At 33.0% G+C, this 8756-nt stretch overlaps 1 non-coding gene across 1 annotated transcript; it reads left to right on the plus strand.

Annotated features, from left to right (window-relative positions):
- Window positions 1–4628: 4628 nt before the first annotated feature.
- LOC127899569 (small nucleolar RNA R71) lies at window positions 4629–4732 on the plus strand. Its single transcript, XR_008051447.1, has one exon. It is a non-coding gene; the product is annotated as a small nucleolar RNA R71 (small nucleolar RNA).
- Window positions 4733–8756: the final 4024 nt, after the last annotated feature.

Genomic DNA, 8756 nt, shown 5'->3' on the forward strand with positions numbered 1-8756 from the left:
GGGAGTGTTTAAGAAGTACCTTCATCTTGCTTCAAATTAGTTTCTTCTTATTGCTTCTCTTGATTTTCATGTGATGTATCATCTTGTTTATCTTTTAAGAATTCTTGTTGTTACTCTCCATCTGCATCATCAACAACAACAATTTTCTCCGTAGAGGAAGGGTTAGACGTATTAAATGTAACATGCATAGATTTTTCTATAACCAAAGTTCTTTTATTATATACTCTATAAGCTTTCCTTGTGTTTAAATAACCAAAAAACAAATACCAACATCAGATTTTGGATCAAATTTATCAGGATTATTTTTTTGTTTTCAAAATAAAATATTTGCATAAAAAAACTTTGAAGTATCAAATGTTGGGTTTTCTATCTTTCCAAAGCTCATAGGGAGTCTTATTGAGATAAGGTCTAATCAATACACGATTTAAAATATAACAAGCGGTGTTAATGGCTTCGGCCCAAAAATACTTAGGCAAAGTATTTTCATTCAACATGGTTCTAACCATTTCTTAAATAGACATATTGTAACACTCCACTATATTATTTACTTAAAACTGCTTAAAAACATAGCTACTCTTAATATAAATATGAATTCTAAAAGTTTAGCACAATCTAACAAAACTTTCTTACAGAAAAGTAAAAGTCATATAGAGATTTCTTAATTTATTTAAAAACTTAATTATTACATAAAGCCAAGATACTTATTTTTTTATTAACACAAAGCTGAGCCCATCATAAAATCCCAAGGTCGATTATGCCCATATGCACTTCGTCTTGGTTAGGACTTAGCGCCAGCTTGCCCTACTCATCGTCACCTGCAATGTAAGGACTTAGTGAGCTAATGCCCAGTAAGATAACACTTTGATGCATGTATAAATTATGATGCATATGAATGACCATTCTTAAAATAAACATAGAAAATACAAAACAACTTTATTTGGGCCCTAGGTACGTTGCACTACAAGGCTGTCACTTTTATTCTTTAAACATTATACCCTTGGGCCTCATTAGTTGATCTTTTGGGCGTTACATATCATCGTCCCCAAAAGATTTCTTACAACTTATCTTTGAGGGCTTGCCCTCCTTAGAACTTTGCCACCTGGTATTACAACTACCTATTTTTCATAAATTCATTTTTCTAAAACGTCTTCTTCATAATGTAGTCCATGATATGCATGCATCCAATGCAACTTATAACCTTGATGCATAACAAAATCAACATACAACATTATTTAAAGACAAGAGTCTTTAGTATAGGCGGCATAGCCGACCATAGTATAACTAAGTATAAATATCACATATTAGGCGGCAGAGCCAACCATAGCATCACATATTAGGCGGCAGAACCAACCATAGCATCACATATTAGGCGGCGGAGCCGACCATAGCATCACATATTAGGTGACAGGGCCGACCATATAAAGATTTAGAATATAACTAATCACACTATAACAGCCATCATAATATAAAGGGATTGTTAAAACTGATCTTAAGTATAAAAGTAATTTTGTCCTTACATTACAGTTGAAGTATTACTTACCTCTTTATCTTGACTTTTCTAGACCTTTCTAAGTTAAGGATTCCTCTACTCTTGTTATTATGACTTAGAATAGAAGTGGTGGGGGCTATTTATAAGATTTCTTAAGGCTAATGGATGGCTAGGATTTTGCCACCATAATTCTTGATCAATGGTTGAGATTAACCTTCATAAATAACTTACTAAATTCTAGAATTCTTTAACTTTCTCTACACTTCTTTTTACATTATCGCTTATGTCACCGCTTATGTCATCATTTCTTATATCATTGCTTATGTCATCATTCCTTAAAATTAAATATTATAAACTCAAGGGGCTTGTTAGTTTAAAAATAAATTCTACTATATTTAAGAAAATTGTACCTCACACTAAGTTCTTCTCGATACATCTCTGCAGAACTAGTGTTAGATGATGTAAATATTGATCAAATGAATCACCAAAGACAGAAAAGTCATCCATAAAGACTTTAAGGAATCGTTCAACCATATCAGAAAAAAATGCTTAACATGCATCTTTGAAATGTAGCAGGTGTATTACATAATGCAAATGGCATCCTCCTATATGCAAAAGTTCCAAAAGGGCAAGTGAAAGTTGTCTTCTCTTGATCTTTTGGTGCCATGAGAATTTGATTATATCCTGAGTAGCCATCTAGAAAGTAATAAAATTCATGGCATGCTAATCTATCAAGCATTTGATCGATAAATGGTAAAGGAAAATGGTCTTTATGCGTGACAGAATTTAATTTTCTATAATCAATGCATACACGCCATCCTGTAGTCACTCTAGTGGGTATCAATTCATTATCAACATTCGTAACTAGTGTGACTAGTAACTTTTTAGGGACAACTTGCACATGATTGACCCATGAACTATCATAAATGGGGTAAATGATACATGCATCTAATAGCTTAAGGACTTCAGTTCTAACAACTTCTTTCATATTAGGATTTAACAGACATTGCATTTCCCTAGTAGGGTTAGCATTTTCATCAAGGTGAATGTAATGCATGCAATCTACTGGATTTATACCTTTTATGTCAGCTATGGTCCATCCTAATGTTCCTTTGTGCTCTTTTAAAACATCCAACAACTTACCTTTTTGTTCGTCATTTAGGGATGATGAGATAATTACCGGCATAGTACTTTCTTCTCCCAAAATACATATTCCAAAGTGTTGGGTAATGGTTTGACCTCGAGTTTCGATAGTGATTCTGATGATGGGATGAGTTTCTTCTCTGATGGTGCTAGTTGTTCAATCCTTGACTTCCATTTATTAGTGTCCATGGATGGTGCTGAGTCAAGTAGAGCGTTGACCTCATTGACTGATCTGTCAATATCAAAATCAAAACCAAAGTTAAACATGTTTGCAAAGGATCATCACTAAGGTTTGAAAGAAAAGTATTATCAATTATTTCTTCTATTAAATCTACATCAACAATTTCATCATTTGCATTGTGAGGTTATTTGACAATGTTGAAAATGTTTAGCTCCATAGTCATGTTGCCAAAGGACAACTGCATATTTCCAGTCCTGTATTGAATGTGAGCATCGGCAGTTGCCAAGAAAGGTCGGCCTAGGATAATGAGGATGTGCTTCCTTAAATCCTGGATTTGTTGAATGTCAATTATAATGAAATCAACATGAAAATAAAACTTGTCTGCCTAGATAAGCCACAATACCACGAGGTATTTTCATGGACCGATCTGCAAGCTGTAACACCACTGAAGTTGGGTGTAATTCTCCCAATCCAAGTTTTAGAAATACTGAATAAGGCAACAGATTTACACTAGCTCCTAAGTCCAGCAAAGCATTTTCAATTGTGTGGTTCCCTATACTACATGAGATAATGGGGGAGCCTGAGTCTTTGTATTTTAAAGGAATTTTATGTTGGAGTATAGAACTAACTTTTTCTATTAAAAAAGCCTTCTTTTGAACGTGAATGTTTCTCTTTTTAGTACAAAGGTCTTTAAGAATCTTGGCATAAGATGACACTTGTTTTATAGCATCAAATAAAGGGATGTTAACACTTACTTGTTTGAAGATTTCTAAAATCTCACCTGTGAATTTTTCCTTCTTTCTTTTAGCTAACCTCTGAGGAAAAAGAGCTTTGGGAATGTATTCTCGTGAGTTGGTTTCTTCGTTGTCCTCCGATGATGAGTCTTCAGCATTTACAGGTACAATTTCATATATTTTTATCATCGGCATCTCCACTTTGTTGTCGACTTCTTTCCCTTTTCATAAAGTCATGACGACTTTGACCTCTCCATGCTGCTGTGGTGAACTGGTTCTTGCTTCATGCACTCCTTTAGGATTAGACAATAGTTGACTTGGAAACTTTCCTTTCTCAACAGTTATTGCTAAGGTTTGAACTGAAGAAGTAAGTTGTCCCACCATCTTCTCGAGGTTTGAAATAGATTGGGCTTATGAGTTGAAGCTCGCTCTCATCTCATTTCGTAGTTCATCAATGGTGCGATTTTGTTGCTCAATCGTGGAGTAAGTAAGATTCTTAAAATTTTGGAATGCATCTTCCCATGGTCTGGGTTGAGAGTAATTATGGTTCTCATTGTATGGTCTAAATGGTGGCTGAGATGCTTGAGGAACTTGAGGAATTGGTTGCATTGGTAGACTTGGAGCTACTAGTCCATTCTGTTGGAATCCTTGAGACCATGAAAAATTAGGGTGGTCTCTCCATCCAGGATTATAAGTGTTGGAGTAAGGGTTGTAATTTGATGGTTTTCTCATTACACCTATGGCATTGGCTTGATCTGAGTATGAGTCATGGTCATGTGGTTCTGTTGATTTAGCAATTGCTAACGATGCTATTTATCGGAAAAGACCTTCAACAATCTCTTTGACTTCTTTAATTCCTGAACTTGACTCGCCAACGTGAACCTCATTCACTCCTTTAACTATTTTCATATTTCTGAGTGATCGACTCTATTGTTGGGAATTATCCGCTTGTCGCTGGAAGAATTCCCAAATCTCTTATGCACGTTTTGACATTAGCTCTCCTCCACTTGTTGCCATTAGTCATTCTTGCACATGTGACAATAATCCCTCCAAAAAGTATTGGCATTTGTGTCATTTCTTGTACCCATGATGTGGACACTTCAAAAGTAGCCCATTGAATCGCTCCCATACTTCGAAAAACTGCTCGTCTTCTCTCTAAGTAAACTCTGAAATTTCCCTGCGAATAGCATTGGTTTTATACACTGGGAAATATTTATTCAAACTTTTGTTACCATTTGTTCCCTTGATGTAATGCTATTAGTTTGCAATGTATTGAGTCATGAAGGAGCTCTATCCTTTAAAGAAAATGGGAATAATCTAAGTCTAACATCATTATCTGAAAAATTCTCATATTTAAAAGTTTGACAAACAACATGAAAATCATTCAAATGATTATATGGGTCCTCATTTTCTAGGCCATAGAATGTTAGGAGACAATTTAGCATACTATATTTTAATTCAAAACTCCTAACAGCTACATTAGGGTATCTTTTGCAAGATGTGCTCAAATTAGCTAAAGGACCGAAGTAGTCCTTATGTAAGGTTCAATTCTCTCACCTAAATATAGTAGAATTCATTTTGAGCTAACAAGCCCCTTTAAGTATTAAAATATTATTAATAATATATAATATTAAGAGAAGTAATGACATAAGTGATGATGCAATGACTAAGTAATAATGACATAATCTATGACATAAGTGATGATCTAAGAAAGTTGTAGAGATAAATAAGAATTCTAGAAACTAGTAAGGTATTATTTATGAAGGATAATTTCAACCATTGATCAAGAGTTGTGGTGGCAAAATCCTAGCCATCCATTAGCCTTAAGGAATCCTATAAATACCCCCTAACCCCCTTTCATTTTCAATCCAACCTAGGAATTGAAACATTTGTTTAGGAGAGAATCAAAGCACTTGGTAAGTTTACTCTCCTTATTCTCCATGAGATTTCCAATCACTCTATTTAGGGTTTATATTAGTATGATTTTAGATTGATATAGATTATAATACATGATTTAAGGTGTGTTTAGGTTCTGTTTAGGGTTTTGATTTATTGTGGGTTTTAATAATCAACTCATGGTGTACTAAGCACACTGGACAAATTCTGGACAATATGAGTATTTCGAATTCAAACATATATTTTCTGAATGATGTTTCTTAAGAACTTTATATTTTTAAAAACTAGACATGTAGGGCTTATTGATTAAATTTTGTTTCATAAGATTTGACGTTTTTTCCAATTTTATATGAATTTTTGAATCGGACACTAATACACTGGAAAATTGTGATTCCAGCAAGGCAATCAGATTCATAAACTTATTTGTACTATTAAATGAACTCAAAACATTCTTAAATTTTATATAGGAGTTGATACATGTGTATAGTATTCCCAATTTTAATTTCATAATTTTTTGATAAGTATCGGATTTTATGACATTCTCCAAATACGTTCTGTTCGATTAAGGTATTGTGAAAACGTTTTGAATTTGTCAAGCAATAAATAGTTTTGAAAATGTTTTTGGTATCGGATCCTCTTGGAAATTTTATATGAGGTACCCATGGATGTCCATAATGGTTCTATAGAATATTATGTCATTTTGATTTTTAGATTAAGAGTTAAAATTCTAAGAATCAGACTAGTACGGGTATGAATTAGAAAATCATATTCTTAGGATAAGTTATTGATAGTTATATCTTATATTTGTTAAGGTGTTGGAGGTGATTGAGCCTTTTAGAGACTTAGAGGTGTGTTAGTTCAAATCCCTTTATCGAGGTAAGTGACTCCATTCCTAATATACTGGAAATGTATAAGGATTTTGATATTATTATAAGAGTTTTTATACAACTTAGAAGATTAATGGATTTTCATAACAAAATTAGTTTATGAAAATGTTTTCAAATCTAAATTCTTTTAACAAAATATTTTATAAATGCTTTTCAATATGTAAATTATTTTATGACATGACTACTTTTTATAATTTTGTCTATAAAATATTTTGCAAGCCTAAACTATTGTTATGGACTTTTATGAATCTGATACGAATGTTTTGAACCCATGTCTAATTTCAATCATTTATGATTATATGGGATTCCAAATGTTTTGGCTTATTGTCCATAGTTATTCTGATTCTGATCGTAATATACGATATATCTGTCTGGACCAGTACTGGGTTTCTATTCTGAGTGTGCACATGATATTTTGAATTCTGTTTCTGGCCGAGTCACCGGGACTATAGGTGACACTATGTGGAATGAGCTAACTATCTATTTTCTGTGTACCCGTTATATGATTTGCTTCCATAATTGATTATTCTTTAGATATTCAGAATTACTATGAAATTATGTTATCTTATTGAAATATGTTGTTTTTATGAAATTTATGAATTGTAACATATGTTTTAAATGGAAGAAGGCTTGCAATATTTTTGGTATTGATTGGGCTAGTGTGTTAGAAATGGTTTTACTTACAGAGTTGACGGCTCACCTCTCGTCATTACTTTTTGTAGATTAAGTTCTATTTGAAAGGTATGCCTAGCTTTGGAGTTAGTGATTTCATTTCCATTTGTTATTTGAATAAGAAGAGGAATGAACTCATGTTTCTATTTAGTTTATTTCTGTTATGAACTTGTAATTTGGAGTTTGAGACTTTTGTTATTTTTTAAATAGACTATTTAGTGTAGAATGTGTGAATTTGTGGATTTATTTGAATAAGAATTTGAGGTATTTCAGTTTGAAATTTATGAGTAAGGATTACGATTTGTAAGTAACCTCTTTCTCCACGATTTGTAAATTTATGAGTAAGGATTAGATTTGGGGCGTTACACCTTAAATGGCCTTTCCTATGGTGGTGCTTGTTGTTGTTGTTGCAAATCCATTTCAATTTTACTTTTAATTGCAACGTGTTTGTGTGTGCAAAGTGTTTTTTCGAGTTCAAGATCTATGGGCTCAAGATTAGCTAATAATGACCTTCGACTATACATGCAAAGAATAAAAAAAAGGGAACAAAACAAATAAAAATAAAGAGAAAGGAAAAATTACGATACTAACCTTATCACGTTGTTACAACCTTACTATAATACACTAAAAAAATACGTGAAATAAATTAATACGATAAACAAAAAATTACAAAGAAAAATAACTTGAAAATTAAATAACCGAACTTTAAAGAAGAGAAAAAGAAAAGAAATTCTTATCTCTAAATACAGATTCACTTTTTTCTTTTTCTTTTTTTAAATAAGAAAAAAAATTACAAGAAAACAATTAAAAGAAATTATTTACAAAAATTAATTCTACGAATTAAAATAACTTACCTCCCCAGCAACGGCGCCAAAAACTTATGCAAATTTTATTAAACTCGCAAGTACACAAATCTATTGTAGAATAGATTGATGGTGACGAGTGTCGAACCCACGAGCAGGTGGATTTTAATTATGTGTAGAATTCATTAGAATTCATTTTCTAAGTGGGTGGTTGGATTTGTGGTGAAAGTGACTTAGATTATCCTGAAATTTGAATTAAAATGGCGGGAATAAATTGAAGAAAAAACTATTAAAATGAAGTGCTTGGGTATCTGGGTCTGCATGAACATGCACCATGAGTTAAATATTCCTTATTAATGTCAATTAAATCATGAGGGGGTTTGCCACTCCTCATGAACCACACTCTAATCAATATGGTATTAAGGGCTTATCGTGCCAAGTAATAATAACCTTGTACTAGGGAGCCGGTTAAACCAGTGCGGTATCTAGACAAGATTATTACTATTTGTCAACGATAAGTCAAAACATCCACAATAATTAGAGGGAAAGAGAAAGTAAATTAAAGATCATGGCACATGTTGAGACTTCACCTTCAACCCAAGCTTGAAAGAAAATTAGCTACTCATAATTGAATTAGGGGTAAAATGGTAATTTATTAAAATACGTAGAAAATACAAGATGGAGAAGGAATTATAGAAAATGGAACTCAAAAATGAATCCAGGGCCATCACATTATGGGGGGGGGGAGAGCCCTCTTTTTATAGATACATTGAGTAAATCATGGCCATCGGATTAAAAACAATTTGGACGCTCAAGATTGCGCCACGCCACCGGTCAACAGTACATGGTTTGACCACGCTGTTTGAATAGTAATGCGGTATGAACAGTGAGGCGGCTTGAATAATGATGTGGTTTGGTTGAAAATAATTTCGTGTACATGCATGTACCGTA

This window comes from Citrus sinensis, chromosome 8 (genome assembly GCF_022201045.2).
Source record: "Citrus sinensis cultivar Valencia sweet orange chromosome 8, DVS_A1.0, whole genome shotgun sequence".
NCBI classification, from domain to species: Eukaryota; Viridiplantae; Streptophyta; class Magnoliopsida; order Sapindales; family Rutaceae; genus Citrus; species Citrus sinensis.